The sequence below is a fragment of the Martes martes genome (assembly GCF_963455335.1).
Source record: "Martes martes genome assembly, chromosome: 4".
Taxonomy (NCBI): Eukaryota; Metazoa; Chordata; class Mammalia; order Carnivora; family Mustelidae; genus Martes; species Martes martes.
This window is the reverse complement of record NC_137891.1, coordinates 118,205,304-118,231,097: the sequence shown is the minus strand read 5'-3', so window position 1 is coordinate 118,231,097 and position 25,794 is coordinate 118,205,304. Positions and strand designations below refer to the sequence as shown.

Here is a 25,794-nt window from a genome sequence, read left to right as displayed (position 1 = left end):
TTTGAATTAAAAGAACGGACACCTCATACTTTTTTCCATTTTATTTTATTTCCTTTCAGTGTTACAGAATTCACTGTTTATTTACCACACCCAGTGCTCCATGCAATACATGCCCTCTATAAACCCACCACCAGGCTCACCCAACCCTCCAACCCCCTCTCCTCCAAAACCCTCAGTTTGCTTTTCAGAGTCCAGAGTCCACAGTCTCTCAAGGCTTATTTTCCCCTCTGATTTCCCCCAACTCACTTCTCCTCTCCATCTCTCAATGTCCTCCATATTATTCCTTACGGTCCACAAGTAAGTGAAACCATATGATAACTGACTCTCTCTGCTTGACTTACTTCACTCAGCATAATCTCTTCCAGTCTCGTCCACGTTGACGAGTTGGGTATTCATCCCTTCTGATGGAGGCATAATACTCCATTGTATATATGGACTATATCTCCTTTATCCATTCATCCATTGAAGGGTATCTTGGTTCTTTCCACAGTTTGGCGACTATGGCCATTGCTGCTATGAACATTGGGGTACAGATGGCCCTTCTTTTTACTACATCTGTATCTTTGGGGTAAATACCCAGTAGTGCAATTGCCAGGTTGTAGGGTAGCTCTATTTTTAATTTCTTAAGGAATCTCCACAGTGTTTTCCAAAGTGGTTGCACCATCTTGCATTCCCACCAATAGTGTAAGAGGGTTCCCCTTTCTCCATATCCTCTCCGACACGTGTTGCTTACTGTCTTGTTAATTTTAGCCATTCTAACTGGTGTAAGGTGGTATCTCAATGTGGTTTTGATTTGAATCTCCCTGATGGCTAATGATGATGAACATTTTTTTCATGTGTCTGTTAGCTATTTGTATGTCTTCTTTGGAGAAGTGTCTCTTTATGTCTTCTGCCCATTTTTTGATGTGATTATCTGTTTTGTGTGTGTTGAGTTTGAGGAGTTCTTTATAGATATCAGCCCTTTGTCTGTAGTGTCATTTGCGAATATCTTCTCCCGTTCTGTGGGTTGCCTCTTTGTTTTGTTGACTGTTTCCTTTGCTATGCAGAAGCTTTTGATCTTGATAAAGTCCCAAAAGTTCATTTTCCCTTTTGTTTCCTTTGCCTTTGGAGACATATCTTGAAAGAAGTTGCTGTGGCTGATGTCGAAGAGGTTACTGCTTATGTTCTCCTCTATGGACACCTCATACTTGGTTGAATGGGTTCATGCTTCTTTATCTTGATGCTGAAATGATGAATTTATTTCTCCACATTGCCTGAGGAGGCATGAACTTCCTACTAATTTCAAAAAGACCCTTTTGTGGCCAGAGTGACCACAGCTCTGACTGGATAAATACCCAGGACAACTTAAGAAAAAGCACCAGGGCAGTACCTGTGAGACTGAGCTGGCCGTATCTTAGAAAACAGACCTAATTTGCCACTGCCATCTCTGCCAGGCCAAAGATCATCATTGTTCATTTACTCACCAAATTTTTTGAGCAACTGCTTTAAGCTGTTCACTGCTCTAGTTACTGAGAATATGATAACAAACAAAATGTATATGATCTGTCCCATTATGGGGCTTAAAGTTTCATGGAAGAGATACCCATTAAACAAATAACAGCAGCAAAAACAAAAAAAAAAAAAGAGCTAATTATAAATATACTGACCATGGAAGAGGGAGAGAGTCTAATAATACTTCTCTGAGAAATGGTAGTTAATCAGAAATCTTAACACAGATAAGATCTATTTAGGCATAAATAAATAAATAATAAAAGAAAAAAAATGTATACAAAAGTCCTAAAGCAGAAAAGAGCTCTTCTACTCACCAAAAGAAAAGGGGTATGTTTAACAGAGAGCAGTTAATGGAGAATATGATAAAAACTGAGACTTTTGTTCTAAGAGCAATGGGAGCTACTGAAGACATTTAAGCAGAGGAGTCATGTGGTTAAATTTGAGTTTTTAAAAACACTTCTATTACTGCTATCTGGAATGGATTGAAGGGATCAACGAAGACAGCTAGGAGTGCAATTAGGAAGCAATTTCAGTGATCCATGTGTGAGATGATCAAGGTCTGAATCAGGATCAGAATGCTGACAGTGGAAATAAAGAGCACTGGAAGGAAACAAGACCCATTTTGAAAGTAGGATCAATAAGAGCTGTGATGTATAGGAGATAGGGATGGAGACAGAAGCAGGTGTCCATAATAACTCCCAGATTTCTGGCATGAAGAACTGGATGGATAGAGATGCTATTTAACCACCTGAGCTTATGGTAGAAGCATAAACTCATATGGAAATTCCATTAGAAGTACATCAATCCCTTGTCTATTGCAATAGTTTAATTTTCTGGAAGCCTCATTGATAAAGAATTTAGTTAAATAAGAGAGAACACTTCTATGGAAGTCAAAATAGATATCATAAAATCTATGAGATAAGACTGGGGACTTTAATATAGAAAACCCCCTCAAATTCTCAATCAAAACCACTTTTTACTTTTCCTTTAAGCAAAATATATTAGACTTATTTATATAGCACTTAGGTGGCCATAGAAATAATGACACAAAGCAATATACAGAAACAAGTGAATGACTCCACAAAGTAAGTAGCAATAACCATAAGAATATGGAAACAAAATAAGAGCACTACATAATTCACAATGTGAAAACATATGTATGGAAAATATACAGTTTTTATTGTTTTGATCATATTTGCCTAGGAAAGATAACTCTTTCTCTCAGTTGTCCTTATACGCCTTGACTCTTTAAAATAATCTCTATCACTGCTTTTCTTTCTTTCTTTTCTTTTTGTCCCTTTTTTTCTTCTTCCCCTCTCCCTGTTTTTCTTATCTTCACTTTGCACTTCCTTTCTTGAAAATTACAAAAGTAGACTCAATAATTATAATTAGATACATGAGCAAAAACATACTGAAGGTGGGGAAAGTTTCTTAAAAGTCAGCAAATACACAAACGAAGGCTGTGAGAACCTCTCTGAATATCCACTGAAGATCATAGGCTAGAATAACTAGCCTATGATCTTAAAAAGATACATTTATTTATATTTCTATCCCCAGATTTTAGCACAATACCTAGAAAAACTGATTTAAAAAATTATAATGAAAGATATGATTATCTAAGCAGATAAAACCGAATCATTAGAAAGGGTGGTGGGGTCACATAGCAAGGACAGTTATAAAAGCTGTGGATGGGAAGGAGGTTTTAGATTAGATATTAGAAGGATTTTTTAACTATCAGAGTAAAATATTTTTTCATATTAGATCACCCAGAAGGATCTTAGTATCTCTTTCCTTTAGCACTTAATTGGATATTTTTATTATCACACAAATATTACTACAACAAATTGAAATAAAAAGAAAACATGAACTTAAGTGTCTTTTTTTTTTTTTTTTTTTTTTTTTTTTTTTTTTTTTAAATTTTTTTTATTTTAATAAACATATAATGTATTTTTATCCCCAGGGGTACAGGTCTGTGAATCGTCTGGTTTACACATTTCACAGCACTCATCATAGCACATACCCTCCCCAATGTCCATTTCCCCACCACCCTCTCCCATCCCCCTTCCCCCCCGCAACCCTCAGTCTGTTTCTTGAGATTGAGTCTTTTATGGTTTGTCTCCCTCCCAATCCCATCTTTTCATTTTTTCTTTTCCTACCTCCCCCCAAACCCCCCCACCTTGCATCTCCACTTCCTCATATCAAAGAGATCATATGATAGTTATATTTCTCCGATTGACTTATTTCGCTAAGCATGATACCCTCTAGTTCCATCCACGTCGTCGCAAATGGCAAGATTTCATGTCTTTTGATGGCTGCATAGTATTCCATTGTGTATATATACCACATCTTCTTTATCCATTCATCTGTTGATGGACATCTAGGCGCTTTCCACAGTTTGGCTATTGTGGACATTGCTGCTATAAACATTCGGGTGCACGTGCCCCTTCGGAGCACCACGTTTGTATCTTTAGGATATATACCCAGGAGTGCAATTGCTGGGTCGTAGGGTAGCTCTATTTTCAGTTTTTTGAGGAACCTCCACACTGTTTTCCAGAGTGGTTGCACCAGCTTGCATTCCCACCAACAGTGTAGGAGGGTTCCCCTCTCTCCGCATCCTCGCCAGCATCTGTCATTTCTTGACTTGTTAATTTTAGCCATTCTGACTGGTGTGAGGTGGTATCTCATTGTGGTTTTGATTTGTATTTCCCTGATGCCGAGTGATGTGGAGCATTTTTTCATGTGTCTGTTGGCCATCTGGATGTCTTCCTTGCAGAAATGTCTGTTCATGTCCTCTGCCCATTTCTTGACTGGATTATTTGTTCTTTGGGTATTGAGTTTGATAAGCTCTTTATAGATTTTGGATACGAGCCCTTTATCTGATATGTCGTTTGCAAATATCTTCTCCCATTCTGTCAGTTGTCTTTTGGTTTTGTTAACTGTTTCCTTTGCTGTGCAAAAGCTTTTGATCTTGATGAAATCCCAATAGTTCATTTTTGCCCTTGCTTCTGTTGCCTTTGGTGATGTTCCTAGGAAGAAGTTGCTGCGGTGGAGGTCAAAGAGGTTGCTGCCTGCATTGTCCTCAAGGATTTTGATAGATTCCTTTCGCACATTGAGGTCCTTCATCCACTTTGAGTCTATTTTCGTGTGTGGTGTAAGGAAATAGTCCAATTTCATTTTTCTGCATGTGGCTGTCCAATTTTCCCAGCACCATTTGTTGAAGAGGCTGTCTTTTTTCCATTGGATATTCTTTCCTGCTTTGTCGAAGATTAGTTGACCATAGAGTTGAGGGTCTATTTCTGGGCTCTCTATTCTGTTCCATTGGTCTATATGTCTGTTTTTGTGCCAGTACCATACTGTCTTGATGATGACAGCTTTGTAATAGAGCTTGAAGTCTGGAATTGTGATACCACCGACTTTGGCTTTCTTTTTCAATATTCCTTTGGCTATTCGAGGTCTTTTCTGGTTCCATATAAATTTTAGGATTATTTGTTCTATTTCTTTAAAAAAAATGGATGGGATTTTGATAGGGATTGCATTAAATGTGTAGATTGCTTTAGGTAAAATAGACATTTTCACAATATTTGTTCTTCCAATCCATGAGCATGGAATATTTTTCCATTTCTTTGTGTCTTCCTCAATTTCTTTCATGAGTACTTTATAGTTTTCTGAGTATAGATTCTTTGCCTCTTTGGTTAGATTTATTCCTAGGTATCTTATGGTTTTGGGTACGATTGTAAATGGGACTGACTCCTCAATTTCTCTTTCTTCTGTCTTGTTGTTAGTGTAAAGAAATGCGACTGATTTCTGTGCATTGACTTTATATCCTGACACTTTACTGAATTCCTGTATAAGTTCTAGCAGTTTTGGAGTGGAGCCTTTTGGGTTTTCCACATATAGTATCATATCATCTGCAAAGAGTGATAGTTTGACTTCTTCTTTGCCGATTTGGATGCCTTTAATTTCTTTTTGTTGTCTGATTGCTGAGGCTAGGACTTCTAGTACTATATTGAACAGCAGTGGTGATAACGGACATCCCTGCCGTGTTCCTGACCTTAGCGGAAAAGCTTTCAGTTTTTCTCCATTGAGAATGATATTTGCGGTGGGTTTTTCATAGATGGCTTTGATAATGTTGAGGTATGTGCCTTCTATCCCTACACTTTGAAGAGTTTTAATCAGGAAGGGATGCTGCACTTTGTCAAACGCTTTTTCAGCATCTATTGAGAGTATCATATGGTTCTTACTCTTTCTTTTATTAATGTATTGTATCACATTGATGGATTTGCGGATGTTGAACCAACCTTGCAGCCCTGGAATAAATCCCACTTGGTCGTGGTGAATAATCCTTTTAATGTACTGTTGGATCCTATTGGCCAGTATTTTGGTGAGAATTTTCGCATCTGTGTTCATCAAGGATATTGGTCTGTAATTCTCTTTTTTGGTGGGATCCTTGTCTGGTTTTGGGATCAAGGTGATGCTGGCCTCATAGAACGAGTTTGGAAGTTTTCCTTCCATTTCTATTTTTTGGAACAGTTTCAGGAGAATAGGAATTAATTCTTCTTTAAAGGTTTGGTAGAATTCCCCTGGGAAGCCGTCTGGTCCTGGACTTTTGTTTGTTTGGAGATTTTTGATGACTGTTTCAATCTCCTTACTGGTTATGGGTCTGTTCAGGTTATCTATTTCTTCCTGGTTCAGTTGTGGTAGTTTATACATCTCTAGAAATGTATCCATTTCTTCCAGGTTGTCAAATTTGTTGCCATAGAGTTGCTCGTAGTATGTTCTTATAATTGTTTGTATTTCTTTGGTGTTAGTTGTGATCTCTCCTCTTTCATTCATGATTTTATTTATTTGCGTCCTTTCTCTTTTCTTTTTGATAAGTCTGGCCAGGGGCTTATCAATCTTATTAATTCTTTCAAAGAACCAGCTCCTAGTTTTGTTGATTTGTTCTATTGTTTTTTTAGTTTCTATTTCATTGATTTCTGCTCTGATCTTTATGATTTCTCTTCTCCTGCTGGGTTTAGGCTTTCTTTGTTGTTCTCTCTCCAGCTCCTTTAGGTGTAGGGTTAGGTTGTGTATTTGAGACCTTTCTTGTTTCTTGAGAAAGGCTTGCACTGCTATATATTTTCCTCTCAGGACTGCCTTTGTTGTGTCCCACAGATTTTGAACTGTTGTGTTTTCATTATCATTTGTTTCCATGAATTTTTTCAATTCTTCTTTAATTTCCTGGTTGACCCATTCATTTTTTAGAAGGATGCTGTTTAGTCTCCATGTATTTGCGTTCTTTCCAAATTTCCTCTTGTGATTGAGTTCGAGCTTCAGAGCATTGTGGTCTGAAAATATGCAGGGAATGATCTCGATCTTTTGGTACCGATTGAGACCTGATTTATGACCCAGGATGTGGTCTATTCTGGAGAATGTTCCATGTGCACTAGAGAAGAATGTATATTCTGTTGCTTTGGGATGGAATGTTCTGAATATATCTGTGATGTCCATCTGGTCCAGTGTGTCATTTAAGGCCTTTATTTCCTTGTTGATCTTTTGCTTAGATGATCTGTCCATTTCAGTGAGGGGAGTGTTAAAGTCCCCTGCTATTATTGTATTACTGTCGATGTATTTCTTTGATTTTGTTATTAATTGGTTTATATAGTTGGCTGCTCCCATGTTAGGGGCATAGATATTTAAGATTGTTAGATCTTCTTGTTGGACAGACCCTTTGAGTATGATATAGTGTCCTTCCTCATCTCTTATTATAGTCTTTGGCTTAAAATCTAATTGATCTGATATAAGGATTGCCACCCCAGCTTTCTTCTGATGTCCATTAGCATGGTACATTGTTTTCCACCCCCTCACTTTAAATCTGGAGGTGTCTTCGGGTCTAAAATGAGTTTCTTGTAGGCAGCATATGGATGGGTTTTGTTTTTTTATCCATTCTGATACCCTGTGTCTTTTGATTGGGGCATTTAGCCCATTAACATTCAGGGTAACTATTGAGAGATATGAATTGAGTGCCATTGTATTGCCTGTAAGATGATTGTTACTGTATATTGTTTCTGTTTCTTTCTGATCTACTACTTTTAGGGTCTCTCTTTGCTTAGAGGACCCCTTTCAATATTTCCTGTAGAGCTGGTTTGGTGTTTGCAAATTCTTTCAGCTTTTGTTTGTCCTGGAAGCTCTTTATCTCTCCTTCTATTTTCAATGATAGCCTAGCCGGATATAGTATTCTTGGCTGCATGTTTTTCTCGTTTAGTGCTCTGAATATATCATGCCAGTTCTTTCTGGCCTGCCAGGTCTCTGTGGATAGGTCCGCTGCCAATCTAATGTTTTTACCCTTGTATGTTACAGACTTCTTTTCCCGGGCTGCTTTCAGGATTTTCTCTTTGTCGCTAAGACTTGTAAATTTTACTATCAGGTGACGAGGTGTGGACCTATTTTTATTGATTTTGAGGGGCGTTCTTAGCATCTCCTGGATTTTGATGTTTGTTCCCTTTGCCATATTAGGGAAATTCTCTCCAATAATTGTCTCCAATATACCTTCTGCTCCCCTCTCTCTTTCTTCTTCTTCTGGAATCCCAATTATTCTAATGTTGTGTCGTCTTATGGTGTCACTTATCTCTCGAATCCTCTCCTCGTGTTCCAGTAGTTGTTTGTCTCTCTTTTGCTCAGCTTCTTTATTCTCTGTCATTTGGTCTTCTATGTCACTAATTCTTTCTTCTGCCTCATTTATCCTGGCAGTGAGAGCTTCCATTTTTGATTGCACCTCATGAATAGCTTTTTTGATTTCAACTTGGTTAGATTTTAGTTCTTTTATTTCTCCAGAAAGGGCTTTTATCTCTCCGGAGAGGGTTTCTCTAATATCTTCTATGCCTTTTTCGAGCCCGGCTAGAACCTTGAGAATTGTCATTCTGAACTCTAGATCTGTCATGCTACCTATGTCTGTATTGATTAGGTCTCCAGCCTTCGGTACGGCCTCTTGTTCTTTTTTTTGAGGTGAGTTTTTCCGCCTTGTCATTTTGTCCAGGTAGGATTTGCTTTCTCCTGCTGTGGAATTCCGCTGTTCTTGGTGACTGAAGTTGGTTTTGGATGGTTTCTTGTTGATCTTCTGGGGGAGGGGCCTGTTGTAATGATTCTCAAGTGTCTTTGCCGCAGGCGGAATTGCACCGCCCTTGCCAGGGGCCGGGCTAAGTAATCCGCTCGGGTTCGCTTTCGGGAGCTTTTGTTCCCTGAGCGCTTTCCGTAGAGTTCCGGAGGACGGGAATGAAGATGGCGGCCTCCCAATCTCTCGGCCCGGAGGAGCCGAGAGCTTGGGGTTCCGCTCCTCAGTGCGCTCTCAGAGCAAAGCGCCCAATAGCCCCGCCTCCCTGGCTTGCGGTCGCGCCTCGAGGAAAGCAGTCAATTGTTGGAGCTGGAGAAAAGCGCCGGGTCGCTTTTGTCTCCGTGGCCTCCGGCCGCGCTCCGAGCCCACCCAGCCTGCGACCGGCACAAGGTAACCCCGGGCTTAGAGCTCACTCCTCGGCTTTGTCGCTATAGCCGGCTTCCCCGCTCTAATACCTGCGAGCTCTGCGGCACTCAGACACCCCCAGTCCTTCTGTGACCCCGCGGGTCCTGGGGTTATGCTGACCCCGCCTGGGTTTCCCCCCAGTTTAGCCTCTGGAGCGATGTCTCCCAGTGGAGCAGAGTTTTAAAAGTCCCGATTTTGTGCTCCGTCGCTCCGCCGCTTGCCGGGTGCCGGCCCCTCCCCCCGGGGTCTATCTTCCCGTCGCTTTGGATTCACTTCTCCGCAGGTCCTACCTTTCAGAAAGTGATCGATTTTCTGTTTCTGGGATTGTTGCTCTTCTTCTCTTCGATTTCCCGTTGGATTTATAGGTGTTCACAATGGTTAGATAAGCTATCTAGCTGATCTCCTGCTACCCGATGTCGTCTCAGCCTGCTACTTCTCCGCCATCTTGACTCCTCCAGCGAACTTAAGTGTCTTAAAGTTGAACAAATGAAATTAAACTGTCATTTATATATTTTTCCTAGTCCCTGTCTACATGCACACATACAAATACACAAGCTGAGTAACAGTTGAGAGGTAATAATGATTGTATACATACAATTAGGCATTTTGATTATTTTATGTAATAGATCATAAACATTGTACATGATGTTCACAACGAGTTTAATGATTCATTAAAAATTCCATCAATTTGAAAATGATAATCTGACTACCCACAATTCAAAGTATTCATTAAAATAACAATGAAAATATATCAGAAGGAATATATCAAAACCCATCACTATATTTGTTCATTCATTCATTCAACAGATATTTATTGATGCCAGTTATATGCCAGATACTTTTGTAGACTTGTAGTACACAGTGGGAAATAAGTATGGATCTCTGATTTCATGTACTGATTATAATCTATTGAGGTGGATGATGTTCTTCCCAGACAATCTCAGAAAGATTCAATTCTGGAGTTGGCAGGCATGAAGAGCAGAAATTGGCTTTGATGCATGGTTCAGGACAATTAAATGAAGGAATGTCTATAAAACAGCTGAGAGTATCCTATGATCCCACCACCTCCCACAAGGGTACAGAGTAGCACTTGCCTTCATCTTAATTAAGTTCTTGGTAACTGATTTCCAAGCAATGTGTTAGATTAACCTCAGAGGCTCCTTATTTGGGGATTGGGATTAAAGAAACAGACCAGAGCTGGAGTTAACTCTAGAGCCACACAACAGTCCAAAGCATGGGCAGATTTGAGGCATGGGGAGGAAAAACAGCTCCACACTGGCACAGAACTGAAGTAGAGAAATCACTCATCTCTGCCTCACCGTTTCAGTAGTGTTAGGAGTACTAAACCTACCTGCCTATTTCCTGTTTACACACTCCACAGGGAAGCCTGACTGTAAGAAGCACATCCCCTCCTAACCAGAAGGAGGAGAAGTCCTTTGGTATAAATCAAATGAAGGAATGATAACAAAAACTTTCCCGTCAATTTATGCTAGTTACGTGGTCCTCACTTAGCCATGTTAATAGCTACCTATCCAATAGCATAAAAGAAAGTTATCAAAAGTAAACAAATAGAACAAATGACACTAAGGTAATAGAGCTAGTCTATGTAACAGAAGAGAACCTTAAAAAAAAACTAATTGGTATCTTGGGATATATTCCAGAAGATATTACATCCCAGAAAACAATTTGACTACTCTACAATAAGAGTAATCAGGAAATTAGACAGATTTTTCAGGAACTAAATAAAATTTCTGAAATTAAAAAAAAAAATCACTGGAAGAATTCAATAATAAATGAACATGGCTACAAATGAATTTGGGTGATTTGGAAGATAAAGATGAAAAAATCTCCCAGAACTAAACCATAAGAGAATGGAAACCACGAGACAATGTAAAAGATAGGAAAAGTCAATCCAGAATAGACTAAAGTAACTAATTAAAATTCCTGATAAAAATATTGTGGGAGACATAATCAACTAAATTATAGGAGAAAGTTTATCTGAGCTAAAAACATAATGGATTAAGCAAATTGAAACAAAGGCTTTTCATGAAATTTCATAAAACTTTAATCCAGGGTGAAAGCTAGCAAACAATGATCAGTTTTATTGGAGAGCTCACACAAACTTGAGGATGTGCTCCAGCAAAACAAAACACGAACCCTAAAAAGTAGAAGACAAGGAATTGAAGCACAACAGTACCAATACAGGGCCATGCAAAAAGAAGAAAGGTATGCAGATAGCCTATGGGTAATGAGTAAAATTACTGAGCAATCAGCAAAATTAGTGAGACTGCTACGTAAAAATTGCTTTTAACAAGCAAGCCAATTCTATAACAAATCACATGTGTTAGAAATTGATAAGATAGAATCACTTCTTTTTCTCTTGGTAAAGAAAGTCCATTCACCTGTTATAGGATAAAACAGATGTAGTGAAATTCATAGTCCAAATAACAAACACATATAAGGAAGCCCAGCTAGAAAATAAGAATCCATTTGCTCTTGATGCTTAGACTAGCTGGTCTCCTTCAAGAGTCAGAAATTAAATGACATAGGTTAACATATCCTTCTTAATCATTTCACTTAGATCTGTGAAGAACTCTATTTATATTAAAATTATATTACATATGCATTTATTTAATTTCAATTCATGGAATTAACTTGTAGACAAAGTGGGGCAGACAGGTATAGACTATGTAAAAGCAATAGTACAGCTAATAGGAGTTACGATGTGGAGGAGGAAGGAGAGGAAACTAGATGGAAAAGAGTAGGTTCACTAATTGTTTTCCTTATCAAATGAGGGGTCAATAGATACTCTCTAAATTATTGGGTAAATAATAAATAGAGACCATAATGTATCATTTAGTTATAAATGAAACTATTAAAAACACTAATAGTATAACTAATAAAACTGAGAGATAAGAAGTGCATCATAATATTAATGCATAACAGTTTAGCATAAATAGATACAATCTAGAGTTGATAAATCAAGAAATTATATTTAAGTATATTATTTACACATAGCAATTCATGGTGGCTGAACCTTGACTATCATTATAGCCTCATTATACTGTTCATTCTCATGACTCAGGAAAATAACTCTCAGTAATATGTGATTAAATGGGGGCTCATAACTATGATTCAATTTTTTGTCTAATTTCCCAATGAGAAGATTGCCCATGGTTTTGTGTGTTAGCCTGATTTTAATTCCCTTAGGAAGCAGAAACTGACAAAATGCCCAGCTCGGAGGCAATGAAGACCAAAGAGAACCATCTTTTTTTTTTTTTTTTAAAGATTTTATTTATTTGACAGAGAGAGATCACAAGTAGGCAGAGAAGCAGGCAGAGAGAGAGGGGGAAGCAGGCTCCCTGCTGAGCAGACAGCCCGATGTGGGGCTCGATCCCAGGACCCCGGGATCATGACCTGAGCCGAAGGCAGAGGCTTAACCCACTGAGCCACTCAGGCGCCCCCAAAGAGAACCATCTTAAGAAGAAGAAAGAACTGGTATAAATTTTTAAACGGAAAATTAACTACCATAAGGAGTGCACAAAGCAATATGAAGACCATCAGTCAAGGGTCCTGATTCTTGGTAATGTGTTCTGGGTATGGCAAAGAAGGAAGAATCTTCCTAGGATCTTTCAAAGTTCAGGGATCCTTCTCATATTCTGGGACTTGACTTTTGCTAGTTCAACCTTTTCTTTTCTTTTCTTTTCTTTTACCGAAATACATTTAACAAACTTTGAAAAAAGATTTCATTTGAGATAATTAATGATATTCATCAATCAAATGCAATGTTGGTCCACTCTGGGCAATTCAAATGCCACTATAAAAAAAAATCTGTTATTGGGGACCTCTCTCTTAAGAATATTTGACAAAGAAAGGCTTAAAAAGAGACTGTGCTCAAGGCATTGTATATTAGGCACATATCACCAGCCCCTGCAAATGTCTAGGGCTGTGATCTCTCTTATTACCATGTATGGCATGTGTGAAGCCAGACAGACCAGAGGACTGGTCATCCTTCCCTCACAAACTCTGTGAGCTTTGGAAATTATAAAAACTCTCCAAGTCTCATGTTCCTCATCTGCAAATTGGACATATTGAAGATAATAAGACATAAACTGCCTACCCCACTGATATGTTTTGGTAATTAAATGAGATCATTTGTTTAAAAGTTCTCTGTAAATTTTAATGTGCTCTATTTATTATTACTACTATGATTACCATTCACTCCATTGTGGGATAGACTTTAGCAAAACTCTTCTATTTGGCCTGTTCTCTCTCTCTCGCTCTTGTCCAGCACTAAGTATTTTGATAGTATAGGATTTCAAAAGGTTATGCCAACTCATTGGCTTTCCTGCTCCCAGATCAAAGAGGCTTTTCAAATTGACCACACCAATTAGTTGGAATTTAAGTTTCCTTGCCAACCCATACCATCAGAGTTCCAATTCAGAATCTTTGAGGCTTCCATAATTAGACACATTTGATGGTTCCTTTTCCCATCCTTCACTCCCAAGTCCTTCAGCCTGTATTATTTCTAAACATGCGTCCTCAGTCAAAGGCTTGAAAATGTCTATTTCTCTTTGATTTACTGGTCTCTCTGGCTCTTTGTCTCTTACCTGTCCTCCTGCATCATCAGTAAACCATCACTAGATCCTTAATGAATAACCAGAATCCTTTCTATGCAAAGCAATTACTGATTGGTACATCCAGGGAAAATAAACTTTGATTAAAATGGGTTTATGATTACAGATAGGAAATGTACCTTTTGTGATACCTTTTGTGATCTCCAAGTCAGATATAGAGTGAATGTATCTCAAGGCATTTGCTCATCTCATTAGCCATTCAGAACTATGAATTTTATAATAATTTTCTATGTATTTTTCTGGTAAATAAATGAAGTAAAATGAGAATTAGTGGTCTATTACTTTTATTAGGTTGTAACACTGCATCAAGTACTGTGGAGAGCATTAAAGAATGTGAAGTATTTTAGAAGGTAATTAAAGAAGAACTGAAGTATCCTGATCCCCCCATTACTGATTCATTTTATGTAATGTAACTTGTGAGAATAATATGTGGAACAAAGAAAGTTAGTTTTGCAGGGTATGTGTGTGCATATGTGTGTGCTTTTCAAAGAAGAATGTGGAAATTTTAATACACTTATGACAATGTATTGATTGCATAAAATATTACTGTGGGATGCCATATATTTAATAAACAAATAATTACAAGAGTGTTTGGTACTAGCAATTCTCTTGTTTCTCTATACCCACTCCCTGAACGATCTTATCTCCTCTTGTGGTTATGAATAATACTTCTATATTCCTGATATTTTTTGTATTTATATTTACACTTATATTTATTGCCCCAATCAGTCCACAATGGGTATGTCCAAATATCTACTCAACTTTACACTTGGGCTTTTAATAGTCATGTCAAACTTAACCTTTATAAACAGACTAAATTCCTGCTTTCCCCCTCCAACCTCTATTATCACAATGCTCCTCATTTCAAGATGGTACTAACAAACATTCATCCAGAGACTCAAAAGAAAACCTTGAATTTATCCTTGACTCATCTCTTACTCCTCACATGCAATTCATTTAACATACCTGTGAGATATGCACTTAACACATTTCCTAAACTTCTCATCACATCTATACATTTTATCCTCAACCTGAACATGATCACCTTCCATCTGACAAAAGCAATGGCTTCCTTGACACGTTTGCCTCCCTCCACTCTTATTCTATACAGTCTGTCCTCCACACAGCAATAGGTGACCTTTAATCAAGTCAATGTCTTCCAAAGGCTTCTTAGATTATGTAAAGTAGATCCTGAGATCTTTGCCATAGCCTACAAGGCTCTCTATGAACTATATCTACTGTGCCCTATGTAGGCTGGTTTTATTCCTTATTTTGTACTTGCTGCTCCCTATGCCTAGGGTGACTAGACGTTCTGGCTTTCCCTGGGACCTGATTAATGTCAGCATATCTGAGTTTTTTAGAGTATTATGAGTCCTTGACTGCAGTTTCCTTAAAATAAGCCAGATTAGGTTTGGTAGACCTCTACTTTATAACAATGACAGTTCTTGGCAGTCTTGTCCAGCAGTGTGTGAGCACTGTGTACAGTGAACCAAGTTTTCACTTTAACACAGGGCAGAATATGAAAAATGACCAAGAACATTCTGTCATTCTCCTTTCCAAATGCAGTGTAGCCAAGGCCTTCATTTTAAAGGGGTCTTTTGGCACACAGCCAGGGACAGCTCACTTCTAGTCTCAGGTGATGGTGGTGGGGAAAGCATACAAAGCCCCTTCCTTGGCCAACCGCTTGATATATAGGAGCTACAGCCCCAGTCCCAGACTGTGAGATGAGAAAATTCATCAGGTGGCCAGCAAAGGGTCAGTGAAAAATGAGAGAAATGATGGTGCAAGTATATACAAAATAAATGCAGAAAAGGAGACAGAGCAGTTCTTCTACAGAGCATAGAACGTATACGTTGAATGCCCTTAGTACAGAGGCTTGATCATTTTTTTGGTATTGACATATTTAATTAATTTTTGATAAAATTTTTTTCTATTTTTAGGGGTGCCTGGGTGGCTCAGTGGGTTAAAGCCTCTGCCTTTGGCTCAGGTCATGGGTCTGGGGATCGAGCCCCACATTGGGCTCTCTGCTCAGCAGGGAACTTGCTTCCTCCTCTCTCTCTGCCTGCCTCTCTGCCTACTTGTGATCTCTGTGTGTCAAATAAATAAATTAAATCTTTAAAAAAATTTTTTTCTATTTTTGAAATACTGTATTTCCATGAGGTCAAAAATGTAGGTTTAATAAAAATAAAAGTGCTGATTTTTCATTTCTCATATTGGCTTCAGTACTTAACTTGCCCATAAGGCTCATCAATGTTTGCAACTTAATCTGGAGGCCATAAATTATATCACTGACATGTGAAAACTAGAAGATATAAATCTGCTGAGGAAGCATTGGTATCTATTTTGAAAGTTGTTATTTTAAGGCCTGAGCCCCCTAAACAGAATTTAACTGATACAGCTGCAGAATGTATGTTTACAAATCACTCCAAGAACCATGACTTTTCATTTAGATCAAAGGATTATAGTTTTAAGCTAATCGCGCTTATTTTCCTTTCCTTTTCTTTCTTTTAAATAAATGGAAAGTTGACAGTAGCTGCTACCATGTTGGCTTCATTCACAGAGTTGAAGCCAGTTTCCTATCAGTGTGATCAGGTGCTTCAGTTAAAGATGAAACCGTTGAAATTACTGAATGCTACTGTAAAATAAATTTAAAAGTAAAATACAGAAGCCACATTATTTCTTTTGATAATAAAAATATAAATTTAGTATAACACATTATCATGCTAAAAACAGTTCTCACTAGATTAAGAAACCTATAAATCAGATATATACTAGGAATGGATTTTGATGTATATGTAATTCATAATTGTATCCAAGTTGATACCCCACCAAGAAAAATAGAAGATTTAATTGTTCACACATACATGTACACACACAGTAGCTGAACAATAAAATGTGACGATACAGCTACTGAATACAAAAATCAAACACAAAACTTCAACATGACAATATAAGCTTTGTTTCTTTGCTATTATGAAATGTGTTTAGAAATATTTGCACCTTGGAAAACATTTTTTAAAATCAACCTTCTTATCCCATAAAGTTGGTATAATTTTTTTAAAGGATCTCAAAATTTGAATGTATTTTGTGCAAGATCAGTTGAAAATATTTAATCAAGTTACTAAACAAGTGGAGTGCCAAGAGACTTCAAGTTTTTCATCTTTTAGCCAATTGCAGTTATGAATGCAGAGTGTGGAAATAAGATGATAAAATTTATTCCTACAACAGCAAGGGAGAAACTGAACAAATGAAATAATAGAAGCTCAAACACTGTGAGAATTAAGATTCTGAAATTTTATAGTTGTGCTTGGGAATAGTTAAATTTCCTATTTATAACTTATAATTAAAGTTCCTATTTTTCATTGGATAGAGCTGTATTATATACTGGAATTGGATAAATTGAGAAGGTTTATGATTTTACAGCATATATATCTGGCAAAACACTCAAAAAACCATAGAGACCATGTATTTGAAGAGTTTGTCTTATAAAAAAATATTTGCCAAAGAACGGGTGAAAAGACAGTTTCTGTGAAAATACTTGGTCTGAAATATTTAAGTATTTCAATTAAAAAAACAGATTTTAGAGTATTCTCCATTTTGTAGAATATGTTCTGAGGTTAGCTGGTATCTCAACATTTATAGAAAAAACATTTTTCTCATTTCAAAATATTGTGGTGTAGAAAGAAAAATTAATTGAGGATGTCAAAGATTTTGAATGTATTAACTTTAAAATGCAAATTGGAAGGAGATTGTGGGAAATTTATGAAACAAATAAAAATCAAGAGGCTATATTGAAAAAAAATTTCTTCTAAAAAAGTCTTAGGGGCACCTGGGTGGCTCAGTCGGTTAAGCATCTGCCTTCATCTCAGGTCATGATCCCAGGGTCCTGGGATAGAGTCCCACATAGGGCTCCCTGCTCAGCAGGGAGTCTGCTTCTCCCTCTCCCTCTCCCTCTGCCTCTGCCTGTTGCTCTGCCTACTTGTGCTATTTCTCTGTCAAATAAATAAATAAAATCTTAAAAAAACCTACAAAACTTGCATTAGAATTCTCCACAGAACCAATACAATGAATATGCTATCTATATCTATCCATCCATATACATGAGATAGATCTCCATATATCTACAGGAAAAAAAAAATTCTTATAAGGAATTGACTCATGCAATTGTGGAGGCTGGGAAGCCCCAACATTTGTCATCTGCAAGACAGAGAGCCACAAGATCCTGATACAGTTCTAGTCCAAAGGAAGGAGAATATTGATGTCCCAATCTAAAAGTCAGGCAGAGAGATGGAATCTTAGGCCTTCAACAGATTAGATGAAGTCCACCCACATGGAGGAAGGCCATCACTTTACTCCATCTACCAGTTTAAATATTGACCTCAACCCTTATAGACATACCCAGAATGAGATTTGACCAAATATCTGGGTTGTTAACCTGTGGCCTAGTCAAGTTAAGAAACTGATTAAAACATATGACTATAAATTCAGAATAAGTACTCTGATGATGTAATTTTTAAATGTTCAGAAAGTTAATATATCTTTATTTTGCTTATTTTACGTCTGAGTAATCAGTATCAACACATTTTTTTTTTCTCTTGACTTTGTAGATACTAAACCGAATGAACTCATTTTTTTCTTGTTTGCCTTTGTTGGTAACAGTTTGATTGGATTCTCTGCCACTTGCAAGCCAATGAATCTTGACACCACACTTACTAGGACTCTTCAGAAGAAGTAGGGAGATGATGTTTGTGAAGCATAGCATCATGTGTACCACATCATAAATTCTCTAAAGTGGTAGCTATTCCTATAAATTTAGCAAAATCAGTTTCAATAGAAATATGTACAAAATGCCAAGGTAGTGTCAGGTCCCTGACAATATCTTCAATACAATTAGGATAATGCTGATTATGGTTTTCCCTCATTCAACTTTTTCCCTCATTTGCTACTTTCTCTGAGTACGCCACCTTCAGTTCTAGCAGTAATCAGTATTCATGTTAAAGAGTATGAAATGGTTGGAGGAGTAGGCTGAGAAGTTAATAATCTTTGCAGCATAATTTAAGACTCACCTAGAATACCTACTATTCAGATATATTTTCTGAATTATATGAGAATTTATGAGAATCTAAATAATATGTGAATTTCTGCTTTCTTAACTATTGCTTCTTCTCATCTTTCTTAGACTTAAATGCAAAGGTTTGTGAAAATGGAAATATCATATGAAATTAGATATTTACTCTTTCATTCAACAAAGATTTACAGAGCACTTACAATATGCCAGGTACTGTTCTAGTTACCTGCTCTGTATCAGCCTAAAAAATAAAATTCCAGCCTTCCTGGAACTTATACTCTGTTAGGGATTAACAGAAAATAAACAAGAATATTAAATAATAAATAGTATGTTAGAAGAAAGTAAATGTTATGGGGAAAAATATATGTGTGTGTGTGTGTGTGTGTGTGTGTGTGTGTGTGTGTGTATAAAATCATTTCAGAATTAAATAAGCTGGTGAGGAGAGGTCTCTGAGAGAAGGTCAGATTTAAACAAAGACTTAAAGTGGAAATCTGGGAAGAATGTCCCCAGTAGAGAAAACAGTTGGAATAAAGGCCATAAAATGGGAGTGTGCCTGTTATGTTTGAGGAATAACAAGGAACCCAGTGTGGCTGGCTTGAATGATCAAGAGACAAAATAGAGGTGATGATGTCACAAGGCCTTTCACTTTAACTCTGAATGGAATGAATTAATTTACAAATTTCTCTTCTTCCTGGCAAGAAAGATGCTCGACACTTAGGAGGGAATCAGAAACCTTACCATCCTATGTTTAAAAGGGGAGAGCACGTATTTAATGGTAAAAGATAAAATAAAAACTCATTGTTTTCCCTGGGAATGCGACTGCAAGAAGAATACATTTAAGAAAAACAAACTGAAATGAAACAAAGGGATTCCAGCTGGAGGAAGAGAAGTGGCAGTTCTTAACAGGCAAGTGACAGACATCAAAGCCTTGGATGGTGTTATTTGACTGAGTGAGTCTTAGACCATTTCCATGGTAGCCTTTGCAAAAAGTGATTGATTCTCATCACCTTAAACTGGTGTACTTTCCACACTGCCAGAGGCTAATAGAAAGAAAGACTAGACATAGTGCTTCTTAATATATAGTCCATGGACTGCCAGCATAGTATCACCTGGGACGCCCCCCGCCACCGTGAAAATGCAGATTCCCTGCACCTTCCCCAGGCATACTGGATCATACTGTCCAGGTACTTTTTATGCATTCAAAGTTTCAGAACACTCAACAAAAAAGACAACTTCTTAACTTCTTAAGGGTCTGACTCTAGATTTCAATTCACAGTGTCACCCATGCCAGGTCCCAAAAATGTTCGGTCCTGAGTGTTTTGTTCATGTATTTCAAGGTCACTAATCTTTAGATCAGATGAAGAAGAATAGAAAAATGCCTCAAGATACTGCTCCAGAGAAAAGGAGATGATTTAAATAATTTTGAAAACTTTGTTCATTCCTAGAGCTGTATAATTATTAAAAAAAAAAAAACTGTGTACAGTTAGTGGGTGAAGGTCACCTTTTCATAGTGATATTTAGATTCGAGGGGGTATTACCTCTTCTGAGTGTGCCATTGTTGATTCTGATGATTTGAGCCAATGAGAAGTAATGATGGCTAAATACCTGAGATCTATTGCCTTGTTAGCTATATTAACAGCCAATGACAACATAATCTAAAGAGATTTACTGTTTGGCTTTAGAAGAAGTACCAAGCTAAAAGTATAATTAAAATGTTTATTAACCTGCCAAGTTGAAAAGGATAGGTTAAGACTTATAGTGTCTGAGTGGTAGCAATGACTTGTTTTCCATTTTGTCTTCTGCCCATCTTGCCCCATGGAATATCCCCACCTACTCTACAGAAACTGAGGAAATGGGCTCACTAATTTTCCTTAATTTCTAGTTTGAGCTCTAAAAAAGACTTGGAAAAAATCCTTTATTGCAAAGCCAGCAATTATTGAAATTCTCTAATTACCCTGTCTGAGACCTTTCTTCATACCAGGGTGATGCAGACAGTCTCTCGATTTTTTTAAAGGTCAAATTACCTTGTTTCAGTATCTTCTGGTGATGGGCCAAATGGGACTAGCTTAATTTAATATGTCTCTGCTGCTTTTCTTTCAATCCAAAGGGGCATCCATCATGGGCTTCTCATTCTGACTGATATTGATCAGGTAATTGCCCTCAGCTTGTCAAACTATCATGATTTTTATAAGAATGAGTCTTTTCTAGAAGAAAGTAGACCCAGAGAGAGATACAAAGATTTCGATTAGAAGTTTGCCCAAAAGCAAGTCAGAGTAGAAGTCAAGAATGTAAAAGAGAGAGAAATGGAGCTGGGGAAAGGAAAAGGGGAAGGGGAGAAAGTAGAGATAGAGTTATGTCCTTCTAGCATGCAGTAAATGTGAATTAAAATTATCCACTTGGTGCAATTCAGGGGAAAAAAAAAAAGATCCAGCCAGCACATAGCACAATTCAGCACAAGCCAGTTTTGACAGTAGCTAACTGTGTGGTTACTCAGAGTAAGTGTTTAAAAAAAACTGCCAGCCTCGTTTAATTTTCTGTCTCAAGATCAAATGGATAGTATTCTTGTGGCTCAGAATAATCATTTTCTTTTTCTTTGCTAGTCTGATGTAAATAAACATTAGCTAACTCTTCAAATTATCCTAGATTATTAGGATGAAGATGAAACCCAAAATAAAAGGAAAAGCTCCTGCCAGGCAAGGAGTTCCTCCAGAAAATTGTCTAATGCTGATTTGGGGAATGTCTTCTTAATGTGCTGCCATGCCAAGCCCAGGGACATCCTGAGAGAAAGATATTTTCTTCAAGACATGCTGAGCAGTATATGAGATGAATTCAGCTGCATGACTTTCTGTGAAATAGAGCAAGGTTACAAAAGCTCATGTGAAGAGTCTAGAAAGTCAAAGTGAGCCCACATGTAGGGTATCATTATAGTTAACAACCAGGTAGTGCTGGGTGTCCAAGGGCTGTATCCAGGCGGCAGGGAGAGCCATCCTGCTACAAGGGTTTCATATAATCATTCACCATCCCTGCCGATATTCAAGACTACCTTGATGCCCTTCAATTTAAGAATAAAGAATGCAGCTTTGTCACCTTCAGAGAATTCTAGAAATAGTCCCTTAAAACACCAGGACCTTCAATGAAGCTGCTTTAAAACAGTTGACTCATTGTCCAGGTTTTGGGTTTTTTTTTTTTTTTCCAGATCCCCATTAGCCCTAGACCCTCTTACTTTTGGAGGTCTTACCCCCCACCCCAACATGTCAACACTCATTAAAAATAGATCCATGACCCACACTAAACCCAATATTGCTGTAATTATTTTTCAAAAAAATATTTGTAAACTTGCTTTTGAAATTATTTGGCTACAAGTAACTGACTGGACTCACAATGTGTAATGAGCTCTCAGCAATCATCATACCTAGCTGAAAACTTTACAAAGTGAGAAAATTTAAACTTACAAATTGTTTTCAAATGCAGTGAAGTTTTAATGAATGCTAAATTTTACAATTAATTAAGTTGGTACAATATCACATCATGTAGGTATTTAATAGAACATTTATTAAAGTACATTCTGAGATTTTCTTTTTGGTATTTTGGACCCAATTTTTTGAGCAAAATCCTCAACCTGATCTCACATTTTGAATGAATATGTATTCCAATATTGGGTCCTTCTAAGGGTAGTAACAGGAGTATAGTGAAAAATACTGTTCATTGGATCCTTATAGTAGATTTGCTGTGGAATTTTTTTTAAAGCTTCCCTTGCAAAGTCAATCTCATACTGAAATTCATCCCCTGCTGGAGGCCAGAAATATCCCAAACAACTGGCCAACTGTCGCACTAGTTACACGGTACTGAACGTTACTTACCCTAGGAGAGTATATCCCAAGGACAAGTACAATTCTGGGCTTCACCTGAAACGACTTATCTGTTTCCCAGAGAGAGAGCATCATAAGCTGAAGTTACTGAGAAAGAAAAAAACGATGCAGGGCAAATAAAGAAAATGGAAAGTGGTTTTTTTTTTTTTTTTTCAGTTTTCAATTCTGGGTTTCAAGATTTCCCTATTTTAATTTCTTTCTTACACACTCTCCTTTCTCTTACCTGTGTCTCAAGAGAATTGCCAGTGGCATACTGGGCTCACACAGAAAACTCACACAGATGTGGCAGATCAAAGACCTGTACTGCTGTGTTCCTTCACTCTCTCAGTTTGCCTTCCCCCAGGAAAACACCAATTACTGACTCTGCTGAGTGGTGTGTGTGTGTGCACGTCTGCAAGTACGCTGGATGTGTATGCATGTACATTCACAAGTGGGTGCTTTAAGGGTTTTCCTGTGGGATTCCCCCCTCTCTGGATGGCAGGCGAGGCTACAAACTTGCATCAAGCTCACCACAGGACCTCCCCACGTCGCACACTCTCCTTTCCCAGCTCCAGCTCTCTGGGGTTATCCAAGCAAATGTAGTACCTTCAGTAGTTGTGTCATCTTAGTTAGGGAATGCTTCCTGTGACTCCAGACAAACACCAACACTCAGGGTGAATGCTGTTTATTACGTTCATATTTCTTGCACTTACATGACATCAAAATACTTTCTTCAATGTCCAATGGTAATGTGTGTATGGGGATGTGTGTGAGAGAGAGACAGAGATAGACAGCAATTGCCTGGCCAATTTAGCACATCTATTCTTTCATGTTTTCGGTATTAACCACATGGTGAAAATGATAAACCCTTTATTAAGCTCTTTTTCTTTCTTAAATTGTGTGTGGAATGTGCCTTTTGGTTCTTCCCAAATAAAGTGCAAAATATTCAAAGTACCATCACGACCTGCCAGCTCAGGGCTTTGATGAATAGGGCTTTATGTGTGATTATCATGTGACAGTTCCAAACTAAGTTATATTTATGGGTCATATAGGGTATTATTGCATTATCAAGCCTCAGTGTGGAGTTTGTACATTTTGCAAGAAGTGGAAGAGAGCAAGGGGCCCGGAATTAGATGTCTTTATTTTTGAACATGAAAAAAAAAATTAAAAAGTCATACATTGACATTCCCTGACTGCTCATCAGAGGTTCCTGAACTTTTGAAGGGAATCTTATTCCTTAGATTCTACTACTTCATATACTTAGTGTGTTCAGAAATCCTTAGAAATGAGCTAATCTAACACATCCCCTTTACAGATAAGAGAACTAAGCAGAGCTAAAAACCCAATTCAGAGCCCCCAATCCCTTAAACACTTTTCCACCTAACCTCGCATCTTGTTTAGACAATGATATACATAGATAAGACGTGGTCAAGCCATCAAGGTGAAAACACTTAGCCTTCAAAGCAAAGCAAAATAAAGATATTCTAAATATGGAATACCAGTTCCAAAAAGAGTTATTGATACACTTTGTCAGCCATTTGGAAAACATTCTCATTCAAGTCAGAGGATATTATTTTCTTGGTTAAATTCAAAATAATTATTCCCTTTGAATATGATGTTACTCAATAATTTCTTAGGAACAATAAGAGAAAGATACATATTGTCAGATATTGTATTTCTTAAATGACTGCCCTCAGGAAAGAGTGGTATGAGTCATTCAAGATCTCTTTTGTATTTTCTTCCAGTGGTCAAAGTATATTCAGCCGTGTCTGGCAGCTTTAGCCCTGTTCTACTTGCTCCTGAGAGTGGCATAGGGAATTCAACATCTCCTTAGGGAAGGGACAGACTCCTGGTCAGTTATGTACACTGAATTTTGTATATTACATCACATTTTCTTTCAAGGTTACACTCTAGTTGGATATTCCTTGTGAACCATTCTTCTGTAAAAAGAATGCTATCTAATCAACTCTACATTTGATAATACTAATATTCAACAGATAGGGCCACTACATAACGTAGCAATAACACTTAGGTAAAATTGTTGCTTTCTAACAAGAAAAACTAAAAAAAAATCACTTATAATCCTGTGAATAACAAGAAAAAAACTATTACACAGATGTAGAGCTGCTCTCCTATGATGCAGGATGCAAGAGAATCCTTTACCCAAACTCACTCCAAATAAATGTATATTCATCTGATTCCCACAGCAGACCTACATGGAATTGTTTGCAAACTCGAAGTACGATAATTAGACCCAAAATAAATTAAAATATATGATAGGGAGACAGTCATTATTAGCCCAATAAGGAGAACTGCCTTATGGGGATAGAGTCTTTTAAGTAAGTATTTTTTAAAGTCCCTTCTGTTATCAAGCTGAAATTCTTGGCAAATCGCTGGGATATTTCTTTAGTTCCTTCATTGTGGGCTAATATTCCAAGGAGCAAGGTGATCATAAGACAAAATACTAGTAAAAGTGCTATAACTTCTCTCCTTGATCTTTCATAAATACCGCCATTGACATTTCTGAATTCTTAGAGCTCTCTTTCTTACTCTGATTCAGTTATATCTCTTTACTACAAATGGCGTAATCACTAAACCAGAAATCCATTGTAAAAACATACAAACTTACGTGATCTCATGTAATAAAACAGGCACTGTGACAACTTGAAGACACACAAAAAACCTGATTACCTCATCTTTTTCCCTTTATATACGTCTACATATGCGAAACAGCCAGTCATGATAGGTGTTTGTCCAGTTCATTGGTTTTGAAGTAACCAAATCTGGTTAAATGATGGGCCTCCAATCTTATGAGATTTACCATTAATATCTCAGATTATTTTGTTAAACAGTTAAGCTAAATGATTTAGATTTTATCCACATGATTTACATAGCAATAACTATAACTCGCCAAATGCTGAATTTCACCTGACTCAGTTCAGAGTACAGACGTTCATTCAGAGAAACTCTCTCTTTGTAATTAATTATTTTCAAAGAATCAAAAATCATTTAGGGGACAGAACCAGAGCTTTCTTCCAGTGATCTTTTAAACAAAACTGAATGTCTCCAACATGGGACAGGAGCAAGCAGAAAATCCCCTCATGGTCACAATCATGTACAGATGCAAACATCTCTCTCAGTCTAAATGAAATAATGATACCCTATTTTCTGCAGTTTCATTGACAAATAATAAGAAAGATGTCTAAATGGGTGTGGTAGGGTGAGGGTTAAATCTGATTGTAATTAGATTGCAGT

At 37.5% G+C, this 25,794-nt stretch overlaps 1 protein-coding gene across 4 annotated transcripts in view; it reads right to left on the bottom strand.

Annotated features, from left to right (window-relative positions):
• LOC308341538 (uncharacterized protein) overlaps positions 1-25,794 on the bottom strand; it is a 204,795-nt gene that overhangs the window by 100,768 nt on the left and 78,233 nt on the right. The window contains exon 1 of one of the 4 annotated variants that reach the window (XM_080801569.1): positions 9,277-9,399. The exons of the other annotated variants lie outside the window; for them this stretch is intronic. The gene's annotated coding sequence lies outside the window, so the exon portion shown is untranslated. Of the gene's footprint in view, positions 1-9,276; positions 9,400-25,794 lie in introns of those variants that run through there. 4 annotated transcript variants of the gene reach the window in all.